This window comes from Anas acuta, chromosome 26 (assembly GCF_963932015.1).
Source record: "Anas acuta chromosome 26, bAnaAcu1.1, whole genome shotgun sequence".
In the NCBI taxonomy this organism is placed as follows: domain Eukaryota; kingdom Metazoa; phylum Chordata; class Aves; order Anseriformes; family Anatidae; genus Anas; species Anas acuta.
The window spans coordinates 3,647,263-3,664,141 of NC_089004.1; the positions used below are offsets into that span (position 1 = coordinate 3,647,263).

Genomic DNA, 16,879 nt, shown 5'->3' on the forward strand with positions numbered 1-16,879 from the left:
TGCTCTAGTGAAGCCATAGTCACCGCAGTTCTCCATGCCTCTCTCCTTGCAAGGCTATGCTATAATGATGGAGGTGCACGCTCTTCCAGGTGTTTCTGATCTTCCTTTTCACTTTTGTCCCATTTTCATCACTGTCCCTCCCCAAAACATTCTCCACATCCCAGGATGTTCACCTGGGAGCAACCACACCCACAGGACCATGTGCCCTGATTTCCCCCTGACCATCTGCACCATTTTTTAGCTTGTCCATGACTTCCCAGTACAGAAACACTTGCCTACATTTCTCTCTGTATTCATTCCTGTATCCCCATCCCTCCTCCTCCCTGGGGGTGCTGCAGGCAGTTGTGTGCCCACCCCACGGAGCCGGCGGTACGGCAGAGCTGGGAGCGAGGTTCCCTGGGGTAATCTGCAAAGTACAAGTTGTTATTACCCACTACAGCAGAACAATCAGCACGGGCTCTGTAATGCAGTAAGATGGATTGAAGCTGCTTAAGACCGGAGGAAAATGGAATCGCTGCCTTACAGAAAGAAGTTTAGCTCCCGCAATCCACCGCTGATGAATGATGAGACCTGAGCAAAAGCCCAGATTTGAAAATTGCTGGATTTGGGGAGTGAGATGCGATTGTGCAACAAGAGCCAGAATCAGCCCTGAATCACTGCTTGGTACCGCCACGTGCCAGGTCCATCCTGTAAAGGTAATTCTCTTCAAGTGCAGCTCTTTTCCCAACAGTTGCAATGGGGATCCAGCCATCTTACATTGCTCAAGTGTGTTTAGAGCCAATGCAGCCCTTCCAAGGCCCCCTTTTTTTATGACAGCTGCCCTGTAAGGCACCGACAGCCTATTACAGCGCTACTGCAAGGCAGGTATGGGGTTCGTATGCTGCTGACAGAGCTCTGCATCAAGGCTCTCACCAGCCCTAAGCTCTGTGCCAGACCACAGCCAACACATCCCCATGTCAGGATTTAATAGCCGAGTGATACAGAGCCCGTCTTGCAAGCACTGTGCAGGTCTGTGCTGCTTGAGCCGCCTTGCTCATCCTTAATGATGGTTTGTCAGGGAAGAGGAGCTGGAAAACCAGCATTACTTGGAAAAGGAAGGAGTAAGACAACTCGTTCAGATTCCAAGAGCCAGCAGAAATGCTGTAGGTACCATGAATTTCTTGCAACACAAAATGAGCTGGGATTTCCCCTCCTGCTGAGAGGGAATGGCCTAAAGAGATCTCTTCTTGCAGTGGAGAACTTGTTACTTCAGCAAAGAGCTGGGATTTGAAATGAGAAGGTTGGAAAGGAGGAGATGATGGTGGGCTAAAAAGAAAGGGTGCTAAGAGAGGGGAGGAGTGCTGGCTGTGCTCAGCAGCAATGCTCGGGGATCTGCACAGATATTGCCACCGAGAAGCAGCTGGCTGAGAAAAATTACCCCAATTTTCTCTTGTTGCTGCTGGCCTCAACAGTACCAGTGGTTGGTGGCAGTGCCCTCCAGTGAGGTGGCGAATTGGGAAGCCATCGGGTGCAACGCAGGTGCTCAGCTGGAGGGGCTCTTCTGTCACTTTGGATTCAATGTTCACTGGGTCTGGTGTGCTGAAGCTGCTCAGAAATAAAGAATTGCAGTTTTCCTGGTTACTGATTAGAGCCATGCTGTCTTTTTTTTTTTTTTTTTTTTTTTTTTTCCAAATAGAGGTGCTGATCCTTCCTGTAGACTTCAAATTTCAGTCCCGTATCTGGGCCCTTACAGCTAGAGGGGGAAAATTGTGAAGTGGAAAAAGCAATGAACAAAAAGCAATGAACTTCCACCACTTCTATGGTCATGAAGACACTGATTTTGGCTCACTTGCTTCTAGGGGATTTCAGTTGTGCAGTAATAAGACCTCGGTTATTACACGTTTCTTATTTCTTCCAACTTGAGTGTGACTCTAGCTTTCCTTCTGCCTTGCCGAAGATGAACAGCAGATCCTCCGCTGTTACATTAAGGTGGCTTTAAAAATATAATAAATTAGCTATACAAACCTTTGTAGTCTAAGGCATAAAGCAACCACTAACTGCTCAGGATTAAGGAGCCAGTTGTCTTAAATCAGCTGGTTATTTTAAACACTCCTCTGTTAGCTGTCAGGGCTGTATGCCTGGGAACATCTGGCAGGGAGGGAGTGAAGAGCATCTTGGGGCAGTGCTCTCTTCCACTGGCACATCTGTATCTGGAAGGAAACATCTGTTTGACCTGGAGGTGTGATGATAAGCTGTGGTAGTTCTGGATGCGGGCAAACACCTGTCAAAGGAAACTTCTCCCCTATCCATTCAGCTTGTGTTCGTGAGCAGGGGTGCACGCCGTATTGGAGCAGCTTATACCTTTCAGCCTTTGGCTAAATGTGAGTTGTTTTTCACTCACTTTAAATGAAAACAGCTCCTCATTCAAACTCAGGCTTGCACAGGACTAATGGTGTGTATAACGGGTGGGAGCATGTCCCCCTAGCTGCATTGCTTGGAGGGTGTCTGGGACCTGCACTGGGCTGTGAGCAGGCAAATACAGTGACCCACCGCAAGTCAGGCTGGCCTATTTTGGGTTTTCTATCCGTTAGCAGCTGTTGTATTCTCTCAAGGTAGAGCAGCTCTGACCCAGTGATAGCATATGTAACCCCAAATAAATTGTGCACAGTTTGCTCGTGCTTTCAGCTGCCCTGACATCACATCGGGGGATTTGTGTTAGACTTCAGCTCCAGACTCTGCTCTCAGTCTGGGCCGGAGGTAAAGAGGAGCTGGGGCTCCCAGTTGTCTCTCCAGCAGCTTGCTCTGGCAAGGGGAGATGATTCTGGCTCACGGAGCATGGAGATAGGCTGCGAGAACTGACCTGAGAGGCTCAGGGGTATCTCAGAGGATTTCTTGGTTTGCTAAGAGAACATATGCTAACTGCCTGGCTCTTCAGGGTAAGAGAAAAACAAGGGAGGCTTAGCTGGTCATAAAAATGCAAGCTGAAGATGAGCAAGCAGCCAGGTGTGCACATGAGGGTTTGTTTTGTTTTGCTTGTTTGTTTTTTTTTATTATTTTTTTTATTTTTTTTATTTTTTTATGCTAAAGTATCACACTTTGCAGTAAGATTTGCTGTGGTTTAATTTTACTGGGCATGAGCACCTGAGAGGACACGCAGTAAGCAACTGCAATGCAGATGGGCCCATTGGTTCAAGGCAGAGGTTTTTAACAGGCAGGGATACCCAGCTCAGCAGAGACCTTGCCAGGGTAGAGCTGGAGAGTGACCTGCCTGCAGCCGGGAAGAAATGGGAAAGGTTTCTGCTGTTTTATTTTCCCACGTCGGTTCTCTCTGTTTTAAAGATGCAAGGTGAAGCCAGTGGCAGGCAGGCTTAAACTGACGCCAAAACATCTGTGCAGAGGTGTGCAGAGATTTAACTGTCTTGGTATTCAACTGATTTAGCTGCTGCAACTTCAGACCATTAATGAGCCCCTGGGGAAAGAGCCAGGGGGGACTGGAGAGGCCACGGTACCAACCCTAATGTGGCCACAACAGCTGAGCTCTCACCCGCTGCAACAGGCAGGGGCACGGCTGTGCCTGTGCCCGGCTCAGCTCCTCGTTTTCCTTTTTTATGTGTGCTTAGAGTGATTGCTTTGCTCTATGAAGACCAGTGCTTCCTCGGAGCCCTCGTGGCTGCAGGCTCTGCGTGCATCTCGTGTCGCCAGCGCTGACCCCGCCAGCCCCTCCTCGCGTGCTGCGAGCCAGCGTTTGCAATCTGCGAGCATCGCCTTCATTAGCAGAGGTCCATCTCCTCCCCTTTACCGTTTCACCCGCTGCTGTTGATTAAGTTTCTTTTTGCAGCTCTTCCAGGAAGCCAGGGGCCTGTTGTTTTGGAGATAGCCTTAATTTGTTTACTTGTGCATATGTTCTGTCTTGTACAACGATGCTTCGCAGCTGGTCTCGAGCAGCCTACGGCACAGGAGAAGCAGCAGGTTAAGTTGAAACCAAAGGAAGTCACTGAAAGCTGGCCTGACATGCTAATCCAAGTGCAGGCACCCTCGGATTGATGTGGTAAAACATGTTGCCATATTGTTTTAGATAGCAGCTCTGCATTTATAGCTGGTTTCCATCACAATATAGGCACAATAACGGTTTGCTTGTGCAGAGCATCAGTTAAGCATAAAGATTTAAAGATGGAAACATTTACGGTTTTACTATGCAAATGCTCTAAAGCAGAGAGTCAGGGGTTAGGCTTGAGAAGTTCCTGCTGCACAGCATTTTCAGTCATGCTTTCAGGAGCCAGACACCTGCAAAAAAATGCCTGGTTTCAGAAGCGTTGTCAGTCCAGGGTGTTTAGGAGCTTGTGCTCCAATGAAGCTCTGCTGATGCATCGCTGAGGTACCTCTTCCCTGCTTGCACTGTGTGTGAGGCTCCTGCACCATACCCTGTTGGAGGCCTGGCGTGCTCTTGACTCAAGAGGGAGACATCAAAGTTTTGGTGCAGCAAAGGGATCCAGCCCCTGCAACAGGTCGTGAGAGATGGAGGATGGCAAATCCCTCTGCACTGCTTTCCTGCCCTATATCACGCAGAATCTGGCCCTATTGGAGAAAAGAAAATCATTTGGATATTTTACTGCTACTGTAAAGCTGCTGTTTCTTCCCCCTACCCACCCTTCAGAAAAAATAAATAAATAAAATAATAAAAATCATGTTTAATTTGCCAGCTTGCAAATGGCTCCTAAATAACACAGTTGTCTTTGGCTCAATTGATCAAAGGGCTCTGCCCATGAGAACAGCAATACTTTGCCGTCTTGGATTAGCTTTGTTTCGGAGGAATTGGATGTGTTTTTGTTGTTTTTAAATGATTCTCTTTTCAGGTTGAGGCTGAGCCAGATAAGTGAATGCATAGAATCGATATTTCGCAGAACTGATAGAAAATTAGCCAGGTTTAATAAACTTCATGCATGGCTTCCTATTGTAGCTGTATATCAAAGGGAAAATAAATATATTGACTGGATCTGCTTACAATAGCAGCTGTAAGTCACTCTGTGAAATAAGCCAATTGCTCAAATGGTTATGTGAGGCCATGCTGATTAGGGTAGAAAGGGATCATGCTCAGGACACCTGGGTCCTGTTCTCGCTAATTTGCTACATGACCTTGAAATTCAGGCCAAATTGCCAGGTATGTCCCTGAAGCTTGTTTTGCCTCATGACTTCTGGAGCTTTCTTTGAGACGCTGAAGGTTTGGTCTTTGGAAGCTCCGTGTTCTGCTCGCCTCTCCCTGTACAAGGTGAAGGTGGTGGGACTTGGTGGCACTGCATTCCTCCGAGGCAGCTCCTGATGATATTCCCATTTTCATTGTGCTTTACTTTCTTGGTAGCTCCCTTGTACATTTCCCATTTGGGGGATTACAGCTGGTAAGTGCTCAGGGACCCACTGCAGAAAAGCAACAGTGAGGTAGGACTAGGTAAGGCTCAAATCTCAGGTGACCTGATTTTTTCATCTCCAGCAAAATACGCTGTTTTCTGGGATTCAGGTAGAGACAGTAACCGTTTGCCTCTTGCAGATTTTCTCATGCTGTTCCCTGTAATCCAGGCCTCCCTGCAGTAAATGAACTGAAGGCATATGGAGCATCCAAACTCACTTGCATTCATCTTCATTTGCCCTGGCTGTAACGGACAGTGGCCACACAACTGTCCTTTGGAAATTGCTAATGCGAGACCGTAACTGCTGCTCCATTGCTCCTCCATCTCTTTGCAGCGGAGAAACAGTTGCACGTAATTGTACATGGTTTGAACACGCTGCACTTAATCCTGCGTGCAGCTGCCTACAAGGGCATCTGGCACGCTAAGGGCTGACAGCGGGGCATGGCGGGCAGCGCTGCTGATGGAGCCAGACAGCATCACGGGGAAGGACGGAGCACCCAGCCTGATGCTGCTGCAATCCCCAGGGCACATTTGGTACCAGGGGGTGCAGGAGGAGATGTGTTGGGGTTTAGGTGCTGCTGACCAAGGTGACATGAGGCATGAAGTTGTTTTTGTCCCTCAGTGCTAGGGTGAAAGTGCCCATCCCTGGGCATGAAAGGGCATCTGCAGGACTGAAGCTTTCTGTTTATACCTGGGATTGCTGGGGAAAAGGGGTGACTGAGTCCGCTGGGATCTGGCCTCTTGATGTAGGTAAAGGTGGGGGGAGAACCAGGACCACATTTATTTATTTATTTATTTATTTTAATCTGCAGTTTGCAGTGCACACGGCAGCACTGTAAAAAAAAAAAAAAAAAAAAAGTGACATTTTTCTCTCTAGCAGTTCTGCCACTATCCCATTTAGTCTTTCCCCCTTGCCTGAACCCTGTATGGATTTTTTTTCTGATGGTTTGTCCGGTATGATGACGAGAGCAGATCCATGGCTGGCATAAATCAGCACAGCTCCCCAAACTGTGGTGGAGCAAACCGAGGTAGTGCTGGTGGAGGATCCTACCCCTGTTATTTCGGTTACCGAGCTGTCGCTGTTTCTGCAGCTTGTTGAATGGAAATGGCTCCTCCTTCCCTGTAACGAGGTGCAAGCTGGAACAGTTTTCCAGCCATGCATCTGCAAAGGGAAAATAAATGGGGAGGATGAGCAAGTCATGGGTGGGTGTTCCTGGCGGGGCTGTTAAGCATATAACATAATTTATTGCTTAAGTAACCTTGAAACAGCATCCGTGGCGATGGAGCCCCGCTACATTGGCACTGCGGTGGGCAGGGAAGGAGAAGGGCTCTGTGAGCGGGATGCAGTTAAGCGTGCACCTGCCGTCATTCATCATCCAGTTAACCCCGAAGCTAAACTTTGCTTCAAAATCTGTATTTTCCTCTCCTTCCTCTCCCTCTCTGCACCTGCCTGCTGCCACCAGCCGTCAGCCGCCCCGCTTTGGCTGCGGAGCAGCAGAAGGAGCTGGGATTTGCTCATGTGCCCACCAGTGATGTGTGTGCGGAAAGCGTGATCAGACCGGTGAGTGCACAGAGCAGAAAGGTTTCTGTTGATGAACGCAAGGGAAGAGCGCTGTAGCCAGCACCAGAAATGTGTTTGTGAACCACAGATGCGTCCACATGTGCGAGCGATGACAGGGAGAGCGCAGCATGGAGCAGACGGGTGTGTGGGCACACACATCTGCGTCAGGGGCAGTGCAACGCACAAAATGTGTGTGCAAAGACTCAGGCAGAGCCAGAAGGGCGATAGGAGCAGTGTCTGGATGAGCAGAGCCTGGTAGGGGGTATAAAATTCAAGGAGTGGGAGTGCTCAGCACCCCCAAACCCCGCTGCAGCTGGCGACTGCTGGGCCAAAGGAGGTTCCCATCGCCTTACTGTGAAAATAGCTGCTTGCAGATCTGCATTCGAGGCAAATCTTGTGTTTACACCGCAGGAATGAGTGAATGGGTGTGGGGTTTGCTTTGTCTTTCCTTTTCCTTTCCCTTTTTTTTTTTTTTTTTTTAATTTCCCTGACTCTGCAATTCCCAGCTGCAGGAATGCTGACGGGCAGATGAAAGGCTCGCTGCTGGGACTTCTCCAGCTCGGCTTCACAGCCCCAACGCGTGTCTGAGCTGCTGCGCCCTGTCTGCGAAGCCTGTCCTCTGTCTTGTCTTGCTAGATGTTTTCTCTAGTTGCTGCTGTAGTATTCAAGATCATAACAAAGCCTCTGAAACGCTGGAATTTCCCTTCTCTCTTTAATGAAGATCAAGGGGAAAGTTATGTCCCTGCATGTAGGATAATAAGCAGCACAAGTTTACTCTGTCTGCACAGCGTGGGGAAGTTAGCTGTTATCTCTGTTTTTTCTAACGGAAACGTGTGAGCCGACAGTGTCGGGAGAAGAGGATTTATCTGGGTGGAAAATAGGGTGATGCAGTCCATGAGAGCAGCTAGAGCTGGTTTAGCAGTTTCTGGCGTGGGCTCCAACAGAAAATGCTGGATTAGTTTTAACCGATGCTGTTGAGGAGTCAAAGTCTTCCTATTGTTTTCTGCAGTTTTCCCAACTTGAAATCCCTTTAATCCAGGAGAAGAAAAAATAGCTATAAATTCCCACACTGACACGTTTCACGACCTAAAGTGTCCTTTTAGGTCTGGCATTGTGTTTGATTTGGCTAATTAAATAGTAAACCCTTTTGTTTTACACATTGCAAAACATTAAGGTCTGTTTCAACACCATTGGTGTTTTTATTAGTCTCTGAAATTCTCGTGGAATGGGAAAAACGGTTCCATCCAGCTCTGCTATGTCAGTAAATGTGTGAGCACTCACAGTATGACATAGTCACCAAGAAGCATGTACAAATTGAATCTCTACGTGTGGTTGTCAGGAAACAAAACATGCTCAATATCTGTATCAAACACAATTTTGATTTTTTAGCAAAGCTTTGTGGAAAACTTAGCAACAAAGGAATAAAAATGACTCCTGCAATTTGGCAACAGGTAAACAAAATGTATAAAAATCCATGAAAACAGTGTACAGCCGTCTCTGGGGACGATTTCTCACATGCAGGCTCGTCTTTGAGAAAGGGGAGGAATGGGACCGTATCCCACTCGCTGAGATTTCAAACCCCGCTGAAGTCATTTGTAACTGGATCAGGCTGGGGGATCACCACGGGCTCCGAATTTGATGTAGGCACCAGCCGAAGCTGCGGGGCTCAGCAGCAGTTTCAAGCGAGCATCTTTCATCTCCTGGGTGGTCCTCAAGTCCGGGCCCTCAACTCCTTTTTTTTTTCGCCCCCTCTCTCAAACTGGGCATTTGCTGATGCCATTGTTTAATCCAGCCAGGGATCTGCTCCATTTTCCATGCTCCGAGGTAATTTTTGGCGAGGCTGCTCCATTCTCGCATGCCAGTTAAAAACACTCTCTCAGGCAGGTCTTCTTCCACGGGGCATTTGTAATCCTGGGAGGTTTGTGGGTAATAAATCTCACTGCCTGCCTGGCTTTATTCTGGGGGAGGCTAATGGTGTAAAATCTCAGCCCCTTCCTCCGCATGGAAGCAGCTGACAAACAGCTCTGCTGCTAATTCCTTCCAGATGGGGCCAAGCTGGCATTTTCCCCATACAGATTTCCCTGCAAAATGCAATGGGCCCTTCCTTGGCTCTCTGGTCCCAGCAGCATGCTGGGAGAGGCTCTGCCACCGTGGTATTTTTGGGTACAGTGGAGCTCCTTCGCACACCGTCACCATGAAGGTAAGCCCACACAACCCCTTTTTGGCTTCCCACTTTGCAGACCCCACAATCGGGGTCTTGTCTCCCCATCCTGTCCCTCGCTGACTCTCTGCGTGTGGCCAGCTTGTGAGAGGTGGTGGCAAATTGTCGTGGGCAGTGCTCATCTCCCCTGGGACGGGACAAGGAGCCCTCTCTGCATGCGGCCGGGCCAGCCCTGCCCTCTCTGCAGCAGCGAAGGCGAGCGCTGCACAACCCCGAGGAGCTGACAGCAGGTTGCTATAATGGGAACGTCACACCAGCTTAAGAGAGAATTAATACCCTGCCCTGTGGCTGTACCAGAGCTGGCGTGTAAGGCAGGACATGGCTGTGCTAATATAGAAAAAAAGAGAATTATTTACTGAGGCTGCGGGACACAAACAGATGCTGCTGTGTGATGATGCAGGACAGAAGGGACTGAGTCATCGAACACAGCCCCTGCGGTCATGAGCTTTCGGCCTTATAATCCTCTTTCAAAAACCACACTCCATCCTACAGTACTTAGGCTTTTGGTCCCGTTTTATTGCCATGGGGGGCCTGGTGCAGAGCCCTAGCACCGTGCTGTGAGGCAGGGATGTGTTCCCAGCCTGCGCTGACTCCCATCCTCTTTGCTTCATGCAGGCGACACCTTTTTACCCCCCTTGTCTCCCGCAGTGTTCACTGGTGAATGTGGACTGGGGTATCTGCTCTGGTCTCTCCGTCATTTCCCTAGGAAACCACACACTTTTCAGGGTTTCGGAAGTGCTCAGCATCCTGCCTGCCCCGTACCACAGGTGCCTGGAGCAACAAGTGCAACCTGGCCCCGGAGTCGCTCAGGGTGTCCCTGAGCATCTGCTCTCCTTGCTCTCCCTTCTATGCCATGCAAAAACCTCTCCTTCAAAGAGGACAGAAGAAGGATGCAGCCAGCAGCTGGCAACCCCCCAGAACATGCTGGTACATAAAACCTGCCCGGCTCCACACGTTCCCCAGCTGTTTGCCTGAAGACAGCACGCGGCGAGGTCGAGCTGCCTGCCGTGGGTGGGCTGGGAGGAGGATCCAGCAGGCGAGAAAAACAAAATCAGGATCAGAGCCTGAAGATGTCTTTTTTTTTTTTTCTTCCCCCACCTCCTTGGCACGGCGGGCTGTTGCCCCTATCATCTCTCTGCAGCTGGCTTGTGCTGAGCAGCTGTCACTGTGCACCCGGCGTGCTGGGTTTGCGACTGGCCTGGGTCTTTTTGGGCTGGGACAAAACCAGGTCGAGCACACAAGCATGTGGCTGCCTTTCAGGCAAGCTCTTCTGTGCGGTTCTCCAGCAAAGAGATTTCCCTTTATTAAAGGAAGTTACTAGAGTGTCCAGAGCCACGAAGCATGGATTTAAAATCATCTATGAGTTTTGAAATTGAGATTAAGTCGTCCTGCTTCAGGGCACAAGATAAACTCTAAAGGAGGGGACAAGATGGATTTTTTTTTCCTTTGAGCAGATTAGGCTATAACTTCCAGAAGGGGTTTTGATTTGATAGGTGTGCTTTACCATCTTTGCCTGCAGCAGCAGTTACTGTGGACTAAATGAGACGGGCTGACCAAGGGATGTCCCAAATATCCACTCTCTGCTGCATATGCTAAAAGCAAAGGAAAGAGCGTGGACATGGTTCATTCATTGCAGTGGTGTGTCAGGATCCAGGTACGGATGCAGCACATGATGGGGATGGGATCCTTTTGAGGACTGCTTTTATGAGGTGTGGACCCCCTCTCCCTCCTACCGCTGCACCTCTCCTGGTCCCAGGCACCCAGCAGAGCTCAGGGGTAGATCCCAGAGCAGCCTCCTGTCTGCTTCTGCTGCAGAGGCTCAGGGCAAGAGAGAGAAAGCCTTGTGTTGTGGTGAAACAGCACAGACGTCCAGCCATCGAGGAGGACCAGACTGTAGTGTTGTGATCGGTGTGGGAAACCTGCCCTGCTCCCAGCCCGGCTGTTCCTGCATTCCCGTTTTATAGCAGGGCCAAAGATGGCCCGTTCTCAAGGCACTTTTCAAAGGCGCTTCAGTAATTCTCATTATCCTCAGCGCAAAGACCACGGGCCAGATTTCAGCAGCACTTGGCTCCTTTTCAGGCCAAAAATTCAGTCTTCTGTTGATGCTTTCTTTCAGCTGAAGGAAGAAGGAGGTTGAGTTTTGCTTGGATTGTCCCTGGCAAAAAGAGAAAGCGCCCACGCGCTCCATGTGCTTTGCAGGCTGATCCAAGGCCCGGCGGATACGTTCCCTTTGACTTCAACGCCGTTTGAATTTCGGCCTGCAGTACAACATGATATCACCCGTGCACTGAATGGCTTGTGCCGCTGCCGGCTCAAAATTGCAATGACCTAATGGTACTGAGAGTTTCTGTGATCTATCTCATTTGCTTCCCTCCCCAGAAGATGGTGTGTTTGATGAGCTGTGCCTGCTGCCTGGACCTGGGAGAAGAGGCAAGTGCAGACAGAACCCCACCAGGGTCCTTCTGGGCTGCTGAAACGCATCCTGCTGTAGGATGGAGAGCAACACAGCATCATCCACACAAACCCTTGCCCTTCACAGCATGTGGTTGTCCTCAGGCAACTTGGAAAGCAATTTTTTTCCACCAGCTCAACAGTTGGAGATGTTTTCTCCCTCCTTCAAACCTGAGCTGCAGCTCGGTTGCTGCAGTGAATGACAAAATGGAGCAGCTGCTTTGTGGCCGGGGTGCCCGTTTCTTGCAGCGTTGCTCCGAACGAGTCGATGACGTTGGATAACACAGGAAAGATTTTGTCAAGGGCGGCGGTAAGGACAGCAGCTGCCTTGGTGTTCTTGGCTTCGCCAGCTCAGCTCACTCCAGGTTTGTTGTTGCAGTTTGTTCCAGCAGTCCCCAGGCACGTTGAATTCCTGCAGGCTGGATCTTTCTGCCTGAAGTGATCTTATTTTGGCAGAGCAGCGTCCTCAGGAGCTGGAGCGAGGCTAGCTGGAGCTGGCAGACTGGATCGTGTGTACCACCCATGCTGCATTTTCAGTGGTGTGGGAGCTGGGTTTAGATGGGCACGGAGCTGGTTTCCCATTCATGGCAAGCAGGCCTGGGCTGCCAGGCTGATTCTTGCCTTGAGCCAGTCTGTCTCTTTGTTAACTTCCAGCAAAGTTATTCTTGGGCTGCGCTGCTCCGAGGTGATGAAAAATAGACCCTCCTGGGCATGAAAGTGTTTTCAGTTTAGAGCGTGTGGAAGTCTTGCCAAGGATGACAAAAGCAAAGACCCCAAGCAAAGAAACGCCTCGCTTGTGAATCTTCCAGGGAGAAGATGAGATTTCCATTTGGGACCCAAACTGGAGCTGGGCACTGTGCTGAAAGGTGTGTGCTGGCACAGAGCACGTGAGGATGCAGACTGTGGGTACCAGGGACACCAAATGCAGCTACATGGGGCAGGGGCATCCCATCTAACACCCTGCTGAGCCCCAATTTCATTCCTCAGTCGCAGGGATTGCAGCTGTTGGAGCAAGTGATGTTCCCTGCGAGGTCTGCGAAGAGCAGGCTTTAACGTGGCTTCCCCAGCCTGTTGTGCTGCCGCGTGAATATCCAAGTGTCTGTAATGCCTCAGCAGCCTCCCCCTGCCTCAGTTTACCCTCCCCTTGGTCTAATTAGCTAAAAAGTACTCAAATAAAGCCCTCCTATTGACTTTGCCAGGGTGTTTTGAGATTTAATTAACAGTCGGTAGAAAGTACTGAGATCATCCGATGAAAGCAGCTATAGATATGCAAAGCAGCGTCATTATGCAAAGATAAAATTTAGAACCGTCACAAAAAAAATAAGTGTAAAATTGAATGTATTGTGGCGTGTGACCGGCTCTGCTCAGCTCCCAGGCTCTAGCATTCCATCACCTGATGATCCCTAGGGAACCGGGGGGAAAATGAGATTTATGGGAGAAGAGAGAAAATGCAGAGGCAAGGTCTTAAAATCAGATTAAGAATGAAAATAAAATAGAAGCTCTGAAAGAAAAGAAAGAACTTTTCCCCCTTATCTCTTGGAAGTCTATAAAGGCCTGTGTACACCCTATGAGCTGCAACCCAAGGAAAAGCTAGAATTAGGTTTCAGATTACTCAGTTTATTTATTTGCCTTTTTTTTTCTGCCGGGAAAAAAAAAAAAAAAAAAAAAAAAAAAGTTTGTGGAAAAAAATGAATTCCAGGTACACTTTAAACAAGAAAAATGTCTGAGAAGGGACACACTCCATCAACTAATTAAACATGTAACAGAGGTGCAATATTCCCAATTAACTACAAAAGTGTGCTTCCACTTCTAATTGCTGACAGTTTCTTTTGGTGCCTATGTGCAGATTAATTGTCTTCAATGGGTAGCTGGTTAGCTTGATAATGTAATGTCTGAAGTGGAGGTGGTAATTACTTTGATTATGTGTTTTTTTTTGTTTTTTTTTTGTTTTTTTTCTAAATGGCAGCTGGAAGTTGGGCCTGGGGTTTACAGAATCAAGGGCAGATGAAAAAAAAAATCTAAGAAAAAAGATGGAGGAAAGAAATTAAGTTTCTTTTTGGATTTTAAACCTGATTTAGCAAAACCCTACTGTGAGATACCTCGGGGAGCTTTGCTGGGGATTGCAACAGCCCCGAGAGGAGGGAAGCTGTAATTCAGGCCCTGACTGGGGAAGGTGCTCAGCAGGAGCTTTGAGCTGGGCTCCCCGTGCAGCTCCTGCATCACTAAATACCACCAGACATGCTGGGGAGCAAGACCCACGTGTTGGCACCGAATTGCAGGGGTTGGAATGGGGCCTCAAGATCTCACCGGGTCCAACCCCCCTGCCAAAGCAGTTCCCCAGAGCAGGCTGCCCAGGGAGGCGTCCAGACGGGCCTTGAATATCTGCAGAGAAGGAGCCCCCCCAGCCTCCCTGGGCAGCCTGTCCCAGCGCTCCGGCACCCTCCCCGGGAAGAAGTTCTTTGGCGTGTTGGTGCGGAACTGCCTGGGCTCCATTTGGTGGCCACTGCCCCTTGTCCTGTCCCCACAGAGCCCTGAGAAGAGGTTGGCCATGTCCCTCTGTCTGCCACCCCTCAGCTCTTTCCAGACACTGCTCAGATCCCCTCTCAGCCTTCTCTTCCCAAGGCTGCCCAGCCCCAGCTCTCTCAGCCTCTCCTCCATCTTTGTGGCCTCCGCTGGGCTCTTTCCAGGAGCTCCCTGTCTATTTTTTGGGCCGAGGAGCCCAGAACTGGACCCAGCCCTCCAGCTGAGGTTCCCACACTGTGCTGTGACCACTCTCCATAGCACCAAGGACCGAGGGGCTACCGGGATGGCTTTGCAGGCCCAACCCCACAAGCAGCAGGGGATGCCCTGGGGATCGAAGCAAGGCCTGTGCCCTGCAGAGGCTGGCTGGGTGCCAGGCGGAGGCGAGGGAGGCTCTCAGAGCCAGGCCCCATCTCCAGCAGCAGCCATGCATATGATGGATGGAGCAGCTCGGCAGCCGCAGATGTTCCCTCCGTCCTCCTCCCCGGTGCCCCGCAGCCTCCTGGCAGCCGGCAAGGAGAGGGAGGCAGCGGGGTGAGCAGGGCTGCTGGCAGCCGGCTCCCTTCCCAGACATCGTCCCTGTTGGTTGTGCCGCTCTTTGGTGGTTTGTTGTTTTTTTTTTTTTGGCTGGCGTGGGAAAGACCCAGGGCAGGAGGCTGAGCCTGCAATTCAAGCCCCAGCTTCCCATCTCCTTCTCCGCTCTTGGCAGCTGAGAGCTCTGCTCGCTGGAGCCGAGGGATTCCCAGGCTTTTATCCTCTGCTAGCTGTCAGCTCTTCGGTATGAGATGAAGTCACCTCCTTCCTCCTCCTGCCCAGTCCTGCCACTCATGGCAGCCCATCACAGCCACCCTCTGCTGGGCTCCATCCAGCCAGAGAGCATCCCCTAACCTTCCCCCCCCGGTGCTCTCTGCCCCTTCCTCTTCTCTTTCTCTCCTCCTTTCTCTTGGGGGCTGTTAGGTGAGGAGCTGAGCTGGGTCCAGGAGGAGCATGTGTAGGAATTGGATAAGGAACAGATCCACTGGCCCGCAAGAAAACTTGGCCGATGCCTGTGCCAAGGCTGGCTTGGTTGGAGCGATGCTCTGGCATGTGCCAGGAGGAGGGGGACAGCGGGACAGCACCTGGGCTCATCCTCAGGGGCTGGCCACGGAGTTGCCAACCCTCAGCTCTGTCCCCATGTGTTCCCTTGCTCCTCTCCTGCCTCCACTCCCTGCTTGCCCTCAGCCGGACCCACAGACACACTAAGGCATCACCTCCCACTGGTCAGCAGATTTTGGGGCCACGAGGGTCTCCCAGCACTGGGATGGATGGAGGCAGGGGTGGGGAGGTTCATTTGCTACAGAAAAACGTGGCTTCATGGCCTCACTGGTGAGGAGGGAGCTTTATCCCGAGGTTTTGAAGCCCGGGAGCAATGGGGAGCTGTGCCAGTAGCCAGCAAGCCCAGATGCTGCCTGTTTTTCTTCCACAGCTGCCGTCAGCCAGCAGCAGCCGAGTCACTCGTCACCTCAGCTCTGAGCCCCTCTGGAAGGGGCTTGCAATGCCTTGTACCTCCCAGCAACAGAGTTGCCCTTACTGCTTTTTAGCTAACTCAAGTGGGGAAACTGAGACCCAGGCTCTACTCGATTCAGCGCTTGCTCTGGCGTGCGTTTTCCCCCAGATTTTCCTTCCTTCCCCCTTGCTCTGTGTCTTGGGCAGGAGGAGATCATGTCAGGGAGCTGTGGGGCCACCTCTCCGCAGCATGTTTGATGCTTCCTCACCTTCCTCCGGGTCGGTCACATCGTGCCAGACTCAAAACCCTCGCAGGTGGGGGCTGTAACTGGTGCAGTGCTTCGCACCAAGGTGCCCCAATTTGAGCACACCCTAATACGAGGGAAAGTGCTTTCTGAAGCGAACACTAATGAAATCCTCTATTTCGGCTATGCATCATCACACGGCTCTTTTAATGTCACAGTTAGGGGAGATGATTAGATTCTGTGTTTGTTGGTGGTGCTCCTGTATTTTTCGACTCCCTCTGCCTGTGAAGCTGAGTTACCGTGGTTACCGTGTCCGGGGCTCTGAGCGGCAGAAAAATTAGAATCATTAAAAAAGAAAAAAAAAAAAGAAAGAAAAAAAAAAAGAGAAAGCCTATTCAAAATGATCTGAAATAGCTCATTTCACAAATCAGCCACTCACAACTTTTAAGGTCTAGGTCTTTAGAAAACCTCTTGTCAAAGTGTTATCCCAGCTCACCTCGAGGTGACTGGGGATTGCATCCAACACTGGAGCCACAGTGATGTTGTCAGCGTGTGGCGAGTATTTGCCATGCAGGTTTTCTGATCAAGGATGCTTTTCAATCTCTTTTCATTTTTCTTTTTTTTTTTTTCCCTTTTAATCGATCTGCTTCTTAAGGGAAAGCGATTTCGTAGCGAATTTTGCAAAACCGAAACAAAAGGAAGGCAAACGTGTTTGGAGCCTTTCCAGCCTGCCCAGCCGAGCGGTGAGGAGCACAGCTTGCGGCATGGCTCCCGAAATGCTCCCTGCCATCCCGGGCACATCCAGCCCCTTGGTCCCAGCTGCCTCCATCTCTGAGCAGGAGCACTGCTGCCTCTTGCAAGCCGTGCCTTTAACCCTTCAAAACTCGGCTGCCCTTGTGCCGAGCGGTTTTATCCATTTTGCAAATCCCCCAGGGTTTCCAGGGGAGGATTTTGGGGTGACACAAGCAGTGTGGGCCAGGTTTTGACCCCGCAGCATTGTTAAAGCCCAGTCACT

At 50.3% G+C, this 16,879-nt stretch overlaps 1 long non-coding RNA gene across 2 annotated transcripts; it reads left to right on the top strand.

Moving 5' to 3' along the window:
* Window positions 1-5,160: 5,160 nt before the first annotated feature.
* LOC137844991 (uncharacterized) lies at window positions 5,161-12,952 on the top strand. Of its 2 annotated transcripts, XR_011090062.1 has the most exons (3): window positions 5,161-5,422; window positions 5,522-9,142; window positions 9,245-12,952. It is a non-coding gene; the product is annotated as an uncharacterized lncRNA (long non-coding RNA). The 2 variants fall into 2 exon arrangements; XR_011090061.1 differs by having other exon boundaries at window positions 5,522-12,952.
* The last annotated feature ends 3,927 nt before the right edge of the window (window positions 12,953-16,879 follow it).